This window comes from Phyllobates terribilis, unplaced genomic scaffold, assembly GCF_046119375.1.
Source record: "Phyllobates terribilis strain yellow unplaced genomic scaffold, ASM4611937v1 Scaffold_11__3_contigs__length_659146591, whole genome shotgun sequence".
In the NCBI taxonomy this organism is placed as follows: Eukaryota; Metazoa; Chordata; class Amphibia; order Anura; family Dendrobatidae; genus Phyllobates; species Phyllobates terribilis.
This window is the reverse complement of record NW_027362771.1, coordinates 69,355,145-69,369,441: the sequence shown is the minus strand read 5'-3', so window position 1 is coordinate 69,369,441 and position 14,297 is coordinate 69,355,145. Positions and strand designations below refer to the sequence as shown.

The window sequence follows — 14,297 nt, the reverse complement described above, 5'->3', positions numbered from 1 at the left end:
TGTACTTTTTATTAAATGTATGAAACCCTTTCAGTTTCTCCTACAGCTCTTCCTACAAGGGGGTTTCCACCTTATTGTATGGTGCTTGAAATCCTGAGATTGTCAAAACTGGTCCTCCTTTGGACCCAACTGCAACAATCTCTCTGGGAACCAATGAATAAAGCCGCGGTGAGTAACCCATTGTGTTACTAATAATTCAGTGTTACCTACAGGGCTCTGTGACGGGTAATTGGTGATCCAAACAAGACAATCTCTGTTGAACGTTTGCTGGTGTTTGAATTTTGTGTGTATCATTTGTGGTATATTTTATGTATCAATGTGTCTTTAGATGTATAACCGACATTTGAATGATGGTTGGATGAACAGTGACTGAATTGACAAGTAATCAACCTTGCCCATTAATTCTGATCAGCCTGTCAGAGGATTGTTATTTGTTGTCTTCATTGTCCATATAAGTGTTATGTCTGGAATGATACTGTTGCAAACTATGAAGATCCTTGAATGTGGGACTGAATGATTTTTGAGTGACTAATAAGGGACTATGGTCTCTGATTGATAAGGGATGCCGCTCAGAAGAAAATTAAAAGGTAAATTGAGAAGCATGTTAATTTAAGCATAATCATGGTCTGTCTGTCAAGGCACCAGTAAAAGTTTGACAAGTCCTGGTTCTGCTTTTTTTTAGGTTGTGATTGAGATTAAAATTTTTTGTGGGGTCTGATATAGCAGTACTATTTAAGTGTGCAGTAGAACCGTATTGTTTATGTCTGTGATATATCATCATGCTTTATATGTACTGTCAATGATAATTGGAAGTGCAGTTGTACCTCTGTATAGCATAAAATATGGTGGCTCTGTCAAAGGAAATCTGAATAAGGAAGTGGTTTTCTGGAAAAAAAAATACATATATGTGTATGTAGATAGAAAGATAGATAGATAGATAGATATGTTCATTTAACGTTTAAGATTGGTGATTACTTGCTGAGTACAGTGCTTGGCTCTCTCTAGCAGTCTCATAGACAATACATTTAATGTTTGAGCTCATGCATGGTGAGTGGAGAGTTCCAACAGTCATCAAGCTATCACCTATCCTATGGATAGGTGATAACTTGAAGAGATGGGAATAACCCTTTAAGTTATAAAGTTGTAGGTGTTAATCTAAGAAGTGGGGTGTATGGGTGGTAAATCCACATTTAATCTTTGCCCTGATAAATGGAAGCTTAGCTACAGATCTACTTTATATAATTGGAGTGATATGGGTGATATTGTTTGCATGAAACAAGACCAAAGAAATAATTTTACCAGATCTTATATTATATACACCCCATTAAAAATGTTTATGAACATATACAGTGGGGGAAATAAGTATTTGATCCCTTGCTGTTTTTGTAAGTTTGCCCACTGACAAAAATATGAACAGTCTATAATTTTAAAGGTAGGTTAATTTTAACATTGAGAGATAGAATATCCAAAAAAAATCAAGAAAATCACATTGTATAAATTAGATTTTTTTTTGCATTTTGCAGTGAGAAATAAGTAATTGATCCCCTACAAACCATTATGAGTTCTGGCTTCTGGCTCCTACAAACCAGTTAGACGCTCCTAATCAACTCGTTACCTGCATTAAAGACAGCTGTCTTACATAGTCACCTGTATAAAAGACTCTTGTCCACAGACTCAATTAATCAGTCAGACTCTAACCTCTATGGGACCAAAGAGCTTTCTAAGGATGTCAGGGACAAGCTGCACAAAGCTGGAATGGGCTACAAAACCATAAGTAAGATGCTTGGTGAGAAGGAGACAAGTGTTGGTGCAATAGTAATAAAATGGAAGAAATACAAAATGACTGTCAATCGACATCGATCTGGGGCACCATGCAAAATCTCACCTCGTGGGATATCCTTGATCATGAGGAAGGTGAGAGATAAGCCTAACACTACACGAGGGGAACTTGTTAATGATCTCCAGGCAGCTGGCACCACAGTCACCAAGAAAACCATTGGTAACACATTACGCCTTAAAGGTTTAAAATCCTGCAGTGCCAGCAAGGTCCCCCTGCTCAAGAAGGCACATGTGCAGGCCCTTCAGAAGTTTACCAATGAACACCTGGATGATTCTGTGAGTTATTGGGAGAAGGTGCTGTGGTCAGATGAGACAAAAATTGAGCTCTTTGGCATTAACTCAACTCGCTGTGTTTGGAGGAAGAAGAAGGATAAGTACAACCCTAAGAACATTGTCCCAACCGTGAAGCATGGTGGCGGAAACATTATACTTTGGGGGTGCTTTTCTGCAATGGGGACATGACAACTGCACCATATTGAAGGGAAGATGGATGGGGTCATGTATCGCGAGATTTTGGCCAAAAACCTCCTTCCCTCAGTAAGAAGATGGGTCATGGCTGAGTCTTCCAGCAAGACAATGACCCAAAACATACAGCCAAGGCAACAAAGGAGTGGCTCAAAAAAAAGCACAGTAAGGTCATAAAGTGGCCTAGCCAGACCTTAATCCCATAGAAAACTTATGGAGGGAGTTGAAGCTCCGAGTTGCCAAGCGACAGCCTCAAAATTTTAATGATTTAGAAATGATGTGCAAAGAGGAGTGGACCAAAATTCCTCCTGACATGTGCGCAACCCTCATCATCAACTACAAAAAACATCTGACTCCTGTGCTTGCCAACAAGGGTCTTGCCACCAAGTAGTAAATGTTGTTTGCCAGAGGGATCAAATACTTATTTCTCACTGCAAAATGCAAAAAAATGTATCTAATTTATACAATGTGATTTTCTTGATTTTTTTCGGATATTCTATCTTCAATGTTAAAATTAATCTACCCTTAAAATTATAAACTGTTCATGTCTTTGTCAGTGGGCAAACTTACAAAAGCAGCAGGGGATCAAATACTTATTTCCCTCACTGTATATGTATATATATATATATATATATTTATATATATTTATATATATATATATATATATATACATATATATATATACACATACAGTATATAAGTATGTGTATATGGCCTATGATTAAAAAAAAAGTACAGTCTTCCTCCTCATAATACAGCTGCACATTTCTGATTTTGTCATTTTCTTGTTGGTTCCGCAATGATGTATATAACTGGTATGTGTTTTTCATCAGTATCCACACAGTTAACGCTTGGTTACCATTTTATAATGCTGGGTCTGAGTCTAAAGCTTTTAGTTACATAATACTTGACTCATTCGATAAAGGAAGATGGATTCATTTGTCTACAGAGCACATGAATGCACTTGGCCATTTTCAGTCCGTAACATTTATTGGTTTGGATTCCTCTCTACAAATACTGTATAAATGAAATCCGCTACCATCTAAAGGATTCATTATGCTCCGAACACTTCAATACTGGAGAATAATGCGGGGAGTTGCTTCTCTGTAATGACATTCATTATATAATGCGAATACTTCTAGGGCACAGCAAAACGCCCAACAGTGAAATGATGACGCCAGCTAATTAGGGATTGTCTGGCAAAAGAATGGGAAGTGGACTTTTTTATTTCTACACTTAAACTTTTAATTTAGTGTTTTAATATACTATTTTTTTATAAAAAATAAATAAATTATGGAAACAATTAAGCACAGTGAATAAAAAGATCCTTGTGAAACCAATTTAGACTATGGATGTAGAAGATCTGCATTTGTCTTCTGGCTGAACTTATCTGATATCAGGTGGGTTTTTTTGCCGGTATACATACTATATTACTCTGGGAGTTGTGCTGAAACAGACTGTGAGAGACAAATGACAAATTCATCTCTGCTACATCTGAAAGAGCAGACAATAACAACAGAATGTTTCACCTATTAGTAAATCAAAGTGTTAGACGTTCATGACAGCTTCTCATAATGTAGAGTAATGGCTGGGCAAACTTTTTCCTGGTCGCATCATTCATAGACATCTAGGAAAGGTAGCATGATAAAGATTACATTTGTGTGTACAGGGCTGTAGAATATGTTAGTGCTATATGCTCCTCTAATAACAAGATAAATAAGTAATACATCATCGCTTTTTTTCTATTAGGCAATTAAACATACACGTCATTACAAGTCAAGTCAAGGAACTTTTCAACGAAATGACATTTACACTTGACCAGTGCTACCACGCCAGCTCTCCTCCATAGGTTTGTATATTTGTATGAACAAATGATTCCCAATTACCCTTGAACATCCTTATTACAAGCTCCCATAGAGCTCAGTTTATCTTTAGCCATTAAAAGCCCACATTCTAGGCTTCATTATTACGGTCTGCATATCTAGGACACTGTAGGCAGGACACGGCAGCCCTAAATGTATCACACAGAATAAATGTCACGGAATTATTTATTTATTTTATTTTGCCTTAGATGCTGCAGATGGTATTATTAAAGCACGCTTTTCCATTGCTTGGCTGCCTGGCTAAAGCAGATTTCATGTATGCATTGTAAAGTCATGATCATACTGTACCTGGAGTACCTGAAGCTGGATCCTTCACAGGTGCATGACCAGGGGATCTTGCTTTGTCTTAAGATTTGTTTCCTTAATAATAGAATTGCATCCCGGATCCTTTCCACACTTTGACAGTTCTTTTACATTCTTCTCGCTTGTCATTTATAGGCTTGAGTTCCTTAATTCGCTGTAAACTTCATGTTGGTTTCCGAATACATTTAGACAGCCATTAAAACAATATATATTGTCTTTAGTGCTTAGATTTCATCACTGTCCCAATTTCCTTCACTGATGACCAACTGAACCATAAGATTAAGCATAATGTAGTGGTGGTGGTAAGAGGGTATATAAGATTTCACATCTCAAATGCGTTTTTAAGTAAAGTGCAAAATCGTTTCAAAGTCTGCCAAAAAAATTAAATGAATGGATATTACACCTCAGCAGCCATCAGACCAAGAAGACTCATCTTCATCACTCTACATCTTTTTAAAATTTGTCCATAGACTATTTCCAAGTCACACAAGTAGTTTAGATGGCAGAAAGAAGTTTTATCTCGGGATCATGATTCAGCTCTAAATGTTTGGATCCCTGAAGGTTTTTCTTGTATAGATAAAAGAGGGGTCCAGGCAGGAGATACCTGGTTTCAGTCCTTCAGATGTTACTTTTTCGGACAGATTCTCATCATTCAGCATTTTTACATTAATCAGTGGCATCAGTTTCTTCCAGAATGAACCAAATGACTAGGAGAGATGAGTTGAGCTAGGTTTGCATGGTCCACTCCTATGAAAGATGACCATGGCCTCACGTTCCTCAAGTCTACCTGAGTTGCACACATTCAATGTCCAGAATCTTTGGTGAGTCAGTTCCTCCTAAAAATATGTACATGACACAGTAACAAGACACAAAGATACAATTGAGTACAAAATGGAAAATGTACAAAAATTATTATCCTATCACATCTTTACAAGACACGTGAAAATAAAGCTATCAGTCATTTAAAAACCCTTATAGACAAGAAACTGATTAAAAAAACAACGTATAATTCCTTTGAAGCTGCAAACACCAAAAAATAATAAAAATAAAACAAAACAAAAAATTGATATAGGCTTCAAAATTACTACAGACATTCAATTCCTAAAACATCCTATGCCATCAGGTAGAAATAAATAAAGGTACAGTATACTGAGTATACTGAAGGCAGAAATGAAGAACTAAGCTTCAACACACTTCGCATCCAGCAAGCATCACTTACATGGATCTTGAAGAATTCCGCTGATCCTTAAGATGATTCCGACCTCATCAGGTTGCAGATGAAAGTAGCCTTCCCGTTAAAACAATGCTGTCTCGTCTTCCTCACTTTGAGAATGCTGTTGTATCTCCCAGCTTGGCTCTGCTCTTCATTCCATTGTTAGATTATTTGACGTCCTGTATAGAGAATACGTATATAGAGCGCCCTCTAGTGGTCCACAGCAGAGACACACTCCACAGCGGAAGAGCCATGAATTTAGGAACATACGGTTTTCCCCCTAGGTTATCAGGACTCATTTAATTACATTGCAGTTAGGTGTTAATCTTTGTAACTTCTCATGCACTTAATTTCATTAACTGTAAGAAATTAGAACATTTCAATAAACATTAACTGTTTATTGAAATTATAATATAACATTCATAGTAAATCAGCCAAAACGCATTTTTATACACAGTTAAATGTAGCCAATAAAAATAATGATTTGGCACCCAGTAATAAGTGGCATACATTAATTATAATTATTGTCTATGGCACAGAAGACTCCTGTCTATCCAATTAACAGGTAAGCCCATATATATATTAAGGAATGGCATATACAATATAGGGATTCTGCACTACCCCTTTAACATTAAGTGTATATGGACCAAATACGATGAAAATGTAAATTTTGACAATTACTTTAGAGATTCAAGACAGCTATGAAGGGTCTGGAACAAATTCCAATAACTTATAATAAGGTGCAAAAATATCACTGTAGGAAATGATAATATTGTCTCCAAAAATATCAGCATCCCTGGCGGATCACAAAAAACACAGATGTAATCAGAACCTAATACTACCTTAATTTAAAATTAATCAGAATCTGATACAATCAAAAATATTTCCTTTTTGCCTTACCAGATCTGCACATTGGACCATTCAGAACTCCATGGTTTTATTAAACCAAATTTAGATGACCGTAGGTCTTTGGAGAGCTAAGTTTAGTTTAGTGGAACAACACAGGTACCAGGTATTGCAGGTGTAATGCGCACCCGATGTGTGTAAGATCCGATTTACACATTCGTGTTTGGCGTGTATGTGAGGTCGGTGGGTTCACGTCATCAGATCCAGATTTTAAAACAGATTTGAAACCAGCCTACAATCTGACCTTACACCGGTATTCTCAAGTTTGAAAGTTATCCCCTATGCATGGGAGAGCGATCCAGACCACCTGGGCTCTTCAGAGCCCCAACTGAATGGAGCAGAGGTCGATCCTGCACTTTACCTCTCCATTCATTGTAATAAGACTGACAAAGATTTGCAGAGCTCAGTGCTTGGCTATCTCCAGTGGTCCCATTAAGGCCTCATTCAGACGTCCATTTTTCACATATAAGTGCTCTTCGTAGTTTTCTCAGATAGCATGCATACCTGTGATAGTCTATGGGGCCAATCACAAGTTCTGATTTTTTGCAGTCCGCAGAAAATCACAGAGACATGTCTGATTTTGATCCGAGGGTCGGATCAAAATTGGGAATACAAGTCTATGGGTCCGTGAAAAAATCAGACTGCACTTGGATTACATCATGACTATCAGAAAGGAGGTGGAGGAATTTTTTTTTCTCCACATACAAGAAAAACTGATGACACTCGGACCACACTCTGATCAAACTCTGATTAAAATAATCAGTCTTCATTCTTAGGCCTCATTCAGACTCCCGTTTTTCTCACATACGAGAAAAATGGGAGTCTGAATGAGGCCTAAGGCCACGGCCCCACTATCAGTATTTGGTCAGTATTTTTTCTCAGGAGTGGGAGCCAAAACCAGGAGTTGGTTATAAATGCAGAATTGGTGACTTGTTTCTATTATACCTTTTCTCTGATTGTTCCTCACCTGGTTTTAGCTTCCATTCCTGAGTAAAAATACTGACCGAATACTGACCAAATACTGATAGTGGGGCCATGGCCTAAGAGAGAATGGAGTAGTAGTGTGCAAGATTGACCACTGCTCCATTCAGCTGGGGCTCTGAAGAGCCCCAGTTCTCGCGATCGGTAGGGGCTATGGCAGTCGTACCGTTAGCGATCATAAAGTTATCCTCTGTCCAAAAGATAGGGAGATAGGGGATAACTTTCAAACTCAAGAATAGCCCTTTTAACCTACCTCTTGTCTAGTTAAGGTGAGTCTGTTTTTTCAGGGCAATCAGATAAGGGAAACACACTGGATGCATTGGCCTCAATTCATCATTTTAATTTTTAATAAGTATTCTTTTTTTATTTTGTGCCATTGATTGCTGTTTTTTGCTCCAAATTCTTCAAAATGGCATAGGTGGGGTTGATGAATATTGCAAAAAAAATCTACTTTTTTTTTACCTTTTTTTGCCCCATTTTAATGCAAAAAGTCACATAATCCTATAAAATATCACACATCTTCAATTGTGGAGAAATAAAAATAATTTTGTAATAAGACATAAAATCTATGTAAGTACTATTCAAGAGTGCTATTATATAGCATTTGTATATATGTAGCCCTGTCCAAATTCTATAGTTTTTCATAAAATGTTTCCATCTGTGGCCAGCCATAGACACTGTGCATTTGTCTTGTACACCTACAGGCAGGTCATTTTTCACAGTAGTATCAGTATTTTATAGATGATATATTGGCTTTTGCTACTGGTAGTCTCCAGTAAATTCTACAGTAAATCCAACAGGCAGTAAACTGAAAAAAAATGATGAATGATCTAAGAAAAACTCCTGAAAATTGATGTTCCAAAGAGTGGGAGGAACAAGTATTTTTCCTGCAGTTTTCACTTTGGGTGGATTTTGATTAATAGTAATCTTTACCGATCTAAAATACAATGGCTGGGTATAGAATAATGGCTGGCACTGATGTGGCACGTTGATAGACAATGGATGATACAAAATATTTTTCTTTTATTGTATCAACCCTGTAATCATGATGTAGCAAACGTGTTATCATGATTATTATTTTTGTTAACATGAGTGTGAACATTCTTCTGTTGCCTTTAACCAGTTCAGGACTGGGCCATTTACCCACCGTCCTGACCAGGCACATTTTTTTTTTCTTCAAACAACTGTAAAAAAAATTCTCGTTCGAAGATACATATCATTTTTGCAGTTTTTTTTTGTGATACATGGGACTCAATTTTTATGATCTTTTCATGCTTTCTTTTTATTTGTCCATATTAGGCGACATCGGTGCAAAAATTAAGGAAATACGTTTCTATCAAACTTATATTTAATTTTTTTATGACCACAAAGGAGGAGTTTTTCTTTTTCAACGGGGGAGGGGCTCGACAGTGTGAAGCTATGGGAAACTCGGCTGTGTCTGACAAACAACTCCCCACTCCCGCAGCTGTGCAATCTCCTGTAGCTGCTCTACTATGCACTGACCTTTTAAAATGTCACTGCAGAGTTGAAAGCAGATCACCTGGACACGGTCTATGGGCAGACCGGAAGTAAAGAAATATTGAGTTTTGTGCAGAGCAAGGTCTAAACAGGCTGTTTTACTTACCAATTTCTGCATGTCATTTTCTAGCTGTCCATCATCATCAGGGTTGCTAACATTCCTTAAATTTCAGGACAGTCTTTAAAATTGGGACACTTTTTTGCTCTGTCCATAGAAAAAAAAATAATTAAGGCGTCCGTGATTTTTTTTGTAACTGAAGAAACATACAGATTATGTTGACTATAATTATCATCATTTTACAGTTTACAGTGAATGCAGCCGCTCATGTCTTCATATCAGAATAATTGTCTGTAGACATGGATCACTGATAATCAATGATTTATTATGTTTTTCCAATGTGTCCATAAAAATATTGTCTGTCCATAATTATTGGATGAAAAAATAAAAAGTCAAGTTGACAACCCTGATCAGGATTCACATTTTCATGTGGGACTATCTGGATATGTCCAATGACTCTGCTGAAATAGGGTCAAATGGACAGCACAGATAGTGAAGCACCATGGCTGAAAAAATACAGATGGGGATCTGATATGCTCAAGGTGAAACTTGATGTTTTACTTTCTGTCCATCTTTAAAATAATCCTTCATTTTGGTTCCTAAGGCATAACTGCAATGTCACCTTGGTTCTGGTGTGCCATGAGACTCAATGACTTCTCTGTTACATACAAACCCGGTAGCGCTATAACTGCTGATTGTTGGCTTTGCTAGGTTGAGACCCAGGAGCTTCAAGTTACATGAATGTTTGGTTCTCAAAGGATGTCCACCTTTTAACAACTTTTTGTTTTAGGTTCCAAAATTCTGTGCCTATTTCATGTTTATAAAAAGTCAGTGCATGTGCATTTCTAACAAACCTAAGACTGAACTTAGGTTTTCATTGGCTTGACAACTGGGTCCGTCCTCCTTACTTTTTATTATATATTTAGTTAAGTGGGAAGCTCAAGTTTTAGGAACCAGAGAAAGACAAAAATTGAGAGCCCTGAGTAGCAAATACCATTTAATGGTTAAGTGAAAAGAAGGAGACAAATAACAAGCTCTTGAGACTACTTAGGTCTCTTCATCAGGCATGGTACCTGAAAGATCTATCAATAATACAATCTGGAAAGGAATTGATTCAAGACACTGAGTCATATCTCAGCAAGTCGGAAGAGAATAATCACTTTTGACTAGAGATGAGCGTTGTTCTACTCGAACTGTTCGCCAATCTCAAATTCGAGCTGTTTTGGGCGGTGTTCGAGCCGGTCGGCGAACACGAACAATTTGAGAAAAATTCGGCTGTTCGAGGTTATGTTCGATAACTGTTCGTGCACCAAAATCATAACTGGATTTTTTCTCAGTAATGATGAAAATTAATGTTAATACGCAGTTTGAGTGTACAGCGGGGCGGGGGGAGGGGCAGGGGATGGATCTCTGCAGGAACAATGAAGATCTCCATTTTTTTTTCTCTTTCCCGCATTTGCAGTGGGGAGGTGCAATCTGTCAGCCTATCAGCAGCGCACACACGGAGCGAAGTGCTTTTTTTCACACAAGCAAGGGCATGTGTGATTGGCAGTGTATGTCACATGTCCTTGCCCTATAAGACCAAGCCATTTTCCCCGTCGCCACCATTTTCTCACTGCTGCAGCTGCGTGTTAGACGGCACCGCTGTTGCTGTGTGCGCTATACCTTGTTAATTTCAAGCCAATTTTCGCACAAATATACAGATAGCTTGGGAGTAGGGAATAGTTGTGATTGCAGTCCTTTTAAGGACTAGGTTACAGCATTTCCTACGACTTTTATCAGGCAGGTCTGTGCTCTTAAATAGATAGATTGTGGGAGTAAAGGCTAATTGTAATTGGAGTCCTTTTCAGGACTAGGTTACATCAGTTCCTATCAGTTTTTGCCAGGCAGGTCTGTGCCAGTGCTGTGCAAGTTTTTTTCACAGCATTTGGCTGAATCTAGCAAAGCTAATCCTTTTTGGCCTATTGCAGAGTGTGTTAGTCAGTGGAGTAGCCTATCTGTGTTGCAAGATATACCACCTGTGTATAGAATACCAATTTTTTTACTGCACCTAGTGAAGTAAAATCTTTTGGGCATAGCATCATTCTATTAGTCCATCTATACTGACCTCCATCAGGTTGCAAACTGAATATAATTTTTTTCTGCATCTAGCTCTGAAAAAATATTTGGGCTTCTAGCAGTGTGTGGGACTTGGTCTATTAGTCCATCTATACTGACCTCCATCAGGTTGCAAATTAAAAATAATTTTTTTCTTCATTTAGCTCTGAAAAAATATTTGGGCTTCTAGCAGTGTGTGGGACTTGTTCTATTAGTCCTTCTATACTGACCTCCAGCAGGTTGCAAATTGAATATAATTTTTTTCTGCATCTAGCTCTGAAAAAATATTTGGGCTTCTAGCGGTGTGTGGGACTTGGTCTATTAGTCCATCTATACTGACCTCCATCAGGTTGCAAATTAAAAATAATTTTTTTCTGCATCTAGCTCTGAAAAAATATTTGGGCTTCTAGCGGTGTGTGGGACTTGGTCTATTAGTCCATCTATACTGACCTCCATCAGGTTGCAAATTAAAAATAATTTTTTTCTGCATCTAGCTCTGAAAAAATATTTGGGCTTCTAGCAGTGTGTGGGACTTGGTCTATTAGTCCATCTATACTGACCTCCATCAGGTTGCAAATTGAATAAAAAAAATTTCTGCATCTAGCTCTGAAAAAATATTTGGGCTTCTAGCGGTGTGTGGGACTTGGTCTATTAGTCCATCTATACTGACCTCCATCAGGTTGCAAATTAAAAATAATTTTTTTCTGCATCTAACCCAGCCAATAGTTTTGGCCTAATACCACAGTTTGGCCACTCAGCTCTGCTCGGTTACCATCCATTGTTTTTTTGTGCAAACAACTCCAGAGTTGTGAATTAGTTAACCACCAAAATGAGTGGAAAAAGGCCTGCTGCTGGTGGAAAGGGGAATAGGCGTGTTGGGAAGGGGAAAAAAGGTTGTGTCCGTGGGGTAGGTGCAGAAGAAAGACCATCTTCCAGCCAAACTAAAATGTCTACTTCTTTTAGCGGACAATGTGATAAGATCCCTTTCTTACGGCCACGCCAATCGCTACAAATTCCAGATGAGGCACAAAAACAGCAGGTGCTTCAACGGATATCAAGTGCTCCTTTAAGTGGGCTCTCCTCCACATCAACTTCAACATCACAAATACTCCAGTCCTCAAAGGTGTCACCCAAATCGCACTTGCTTCCTCACAGCTCCCAAATCTCCAGCTGCCCGTCTGAGTATGAGGTAGAACAGATGGTTGAGTCTGCAGAGCTGTTTACTCATACTATAGCCTGGGAATCAGAGGTCGACTCCAGCGCTTCTGTGAATCCAGACGAGGAAATGATCTGCACTGATGCCCAGAATCTTTATGAGTCGGATCCAGGACCAGACGCAGAAGGTTCTGACCATAATGTAGACCCTCATTCCCAAACTGTAACTCCTGTTGGTGGAGACAATGAGGAAGACGATGATAAGACTCAAATACCTGATTGGAGCGACAACTTTAGTTTTTTGTCAGGGCAGGAACAGGTTGGCTCTGAGGACGACGGGTGTGATAACGCACAGGGTGATGATGATGAGGTCGGAGATCCCACTTACTGTCAACCCACAGTCAGCCAAGAGATGAGGTCAGCAGAGGAGGTGGAGGAAGATGCTAGTGACGACGAGGTCAGGTTGCGCCTTCCTGGACAGAGACGTAGTACTGGAAGCACGTCAACAACTGCATCCTCAAACACAACTCTGCCTCTCACCACAAGTCGTGGTGGCTCTTCAGGTCGCATGGGTGCTAAGCCTTGCATAGCCTGGGCATTTTTTCAGATCGATAAAGATGACCCAACTCGTGTTATCTGTAACATTTGTCAGCAAAAGCTAAGTAGAGGCCAAAAAATACATAGTTTGAGTACTTCATGCATGAACCGGCACATGGACATGAAGCATAAGTTGCAGTGGGAAGCTCAGTGTGCTACAATGCGGTCTAGCCGGCCGGGCCAACCACCGTCTGCCATATCTTGTGCATCCGCGGCCTCTTCATCCTCTGTGACTGGGGGGACAGCAGTCACACCTGTTTTGGGGCGCAGACCTGCCACCTCTTTACCCGCAACAGCCAGCGTGATTGGCAGGTCATCATTTTCTTTGGAGGTGGTAACACCAGCTGGTCTTGAGCGCTGTCCGACATCGATAGCACCACCTTTGGATCAAGGCAACCTAACATGTCCGCCTGCATCTTCCTCACAGACCGGCAGTTTGCCGGGGACACCCTTATAAACCCCGTCTAAGCACAATAGCCAGCCCTCGGTCCCTCAGATGTGGACAAGTAAAAGACCATTTCCTCCTAGCCATGAGAAAGCTAAGAGGTTGAATTTCACCATCTGCAAGCTCTTGGCTACAGAAATGCTGCCTTTCCGCCTGGTGGACACAGAGGATTTTCGAGACCTTATGTCCGTCGCAGTGCCCCAGTACCAGATGCCCAGTCGGCACTACTTCTCAAAGAAAGGTGTGCCTGCGCTCCACCAGCATGTCGCACACAACATCACCGCTTCTTTGAGAAACTCTGTGTGTGACAGGGTGCATTTCACCACAGACACTTGGACGAGTAGGCATGGACAGGGGCGTTACATGTCGCTGACTGGGCACTGGGTAACTATGGTGACAGCAGGACAAGGGGCTGCTGTCCAAGTCTTGCCGTCCCCACGAGTTGTGCGTCAATCCTCTTTATGTCATTTTTCCTCCACTGCTTCTGCCTCCTCAACCTCCTCTCGGTCTTCCACCTGCACCCAAAGCCTGTCTGGTCATGCCACAAGCTTTCTAACTGCGCAGAAGGGATCCTGCACACCTCCTTACTATGCTGGCAGTAGGGCTCAACGTCATCAGGCGGTTTTTACATTGAAATGTCTGGGAAATGTGAGTCACACAGCTGAGGAGTTGTGGTCAGCTCTGGAGAACCAATTTCATGAATGGTTGTCTCCACTGGACCTGAAACCAGGGAAGGCCGTGTGCGACAATGCTGCAAACCTGGGTGCGGCCCTTCGCCGGGGCAATGTCACACACGTGCCTTGTATGGCTCACGTGTTGAACCTGGTTGTCCAGCAA

At 39.9% G+C, this 14,297-nt stretch overlaps 1 protein-coding gene across 1 annotated transcript in view; it reads right to left on the bottom strand.

Moving 5' to 3' along the window:
- The window catches only part of DRD1 (dopamine receptor D1), a 207,631-nt gene extending 201,711 nt beyond the window's left edge, over positions 1–5,920 (bottom strand). Inside the window, exons 1-2 of the mRNA XM_073651296.1 lie at positions 5,710–5,920; positions 4,476–5,326 (exon numbers count right to left, since the gene is read on the bottom strand). The gene's annotated coding sequence lies outside the window, so the exon portion shown is untranslated. The remainder of the gene's footprint in view (positions 1–4,475; positions 5,327–5,709) is intronic.
- Positions 5,921–14,297: the final 8,377 nt, after the last annotated feature.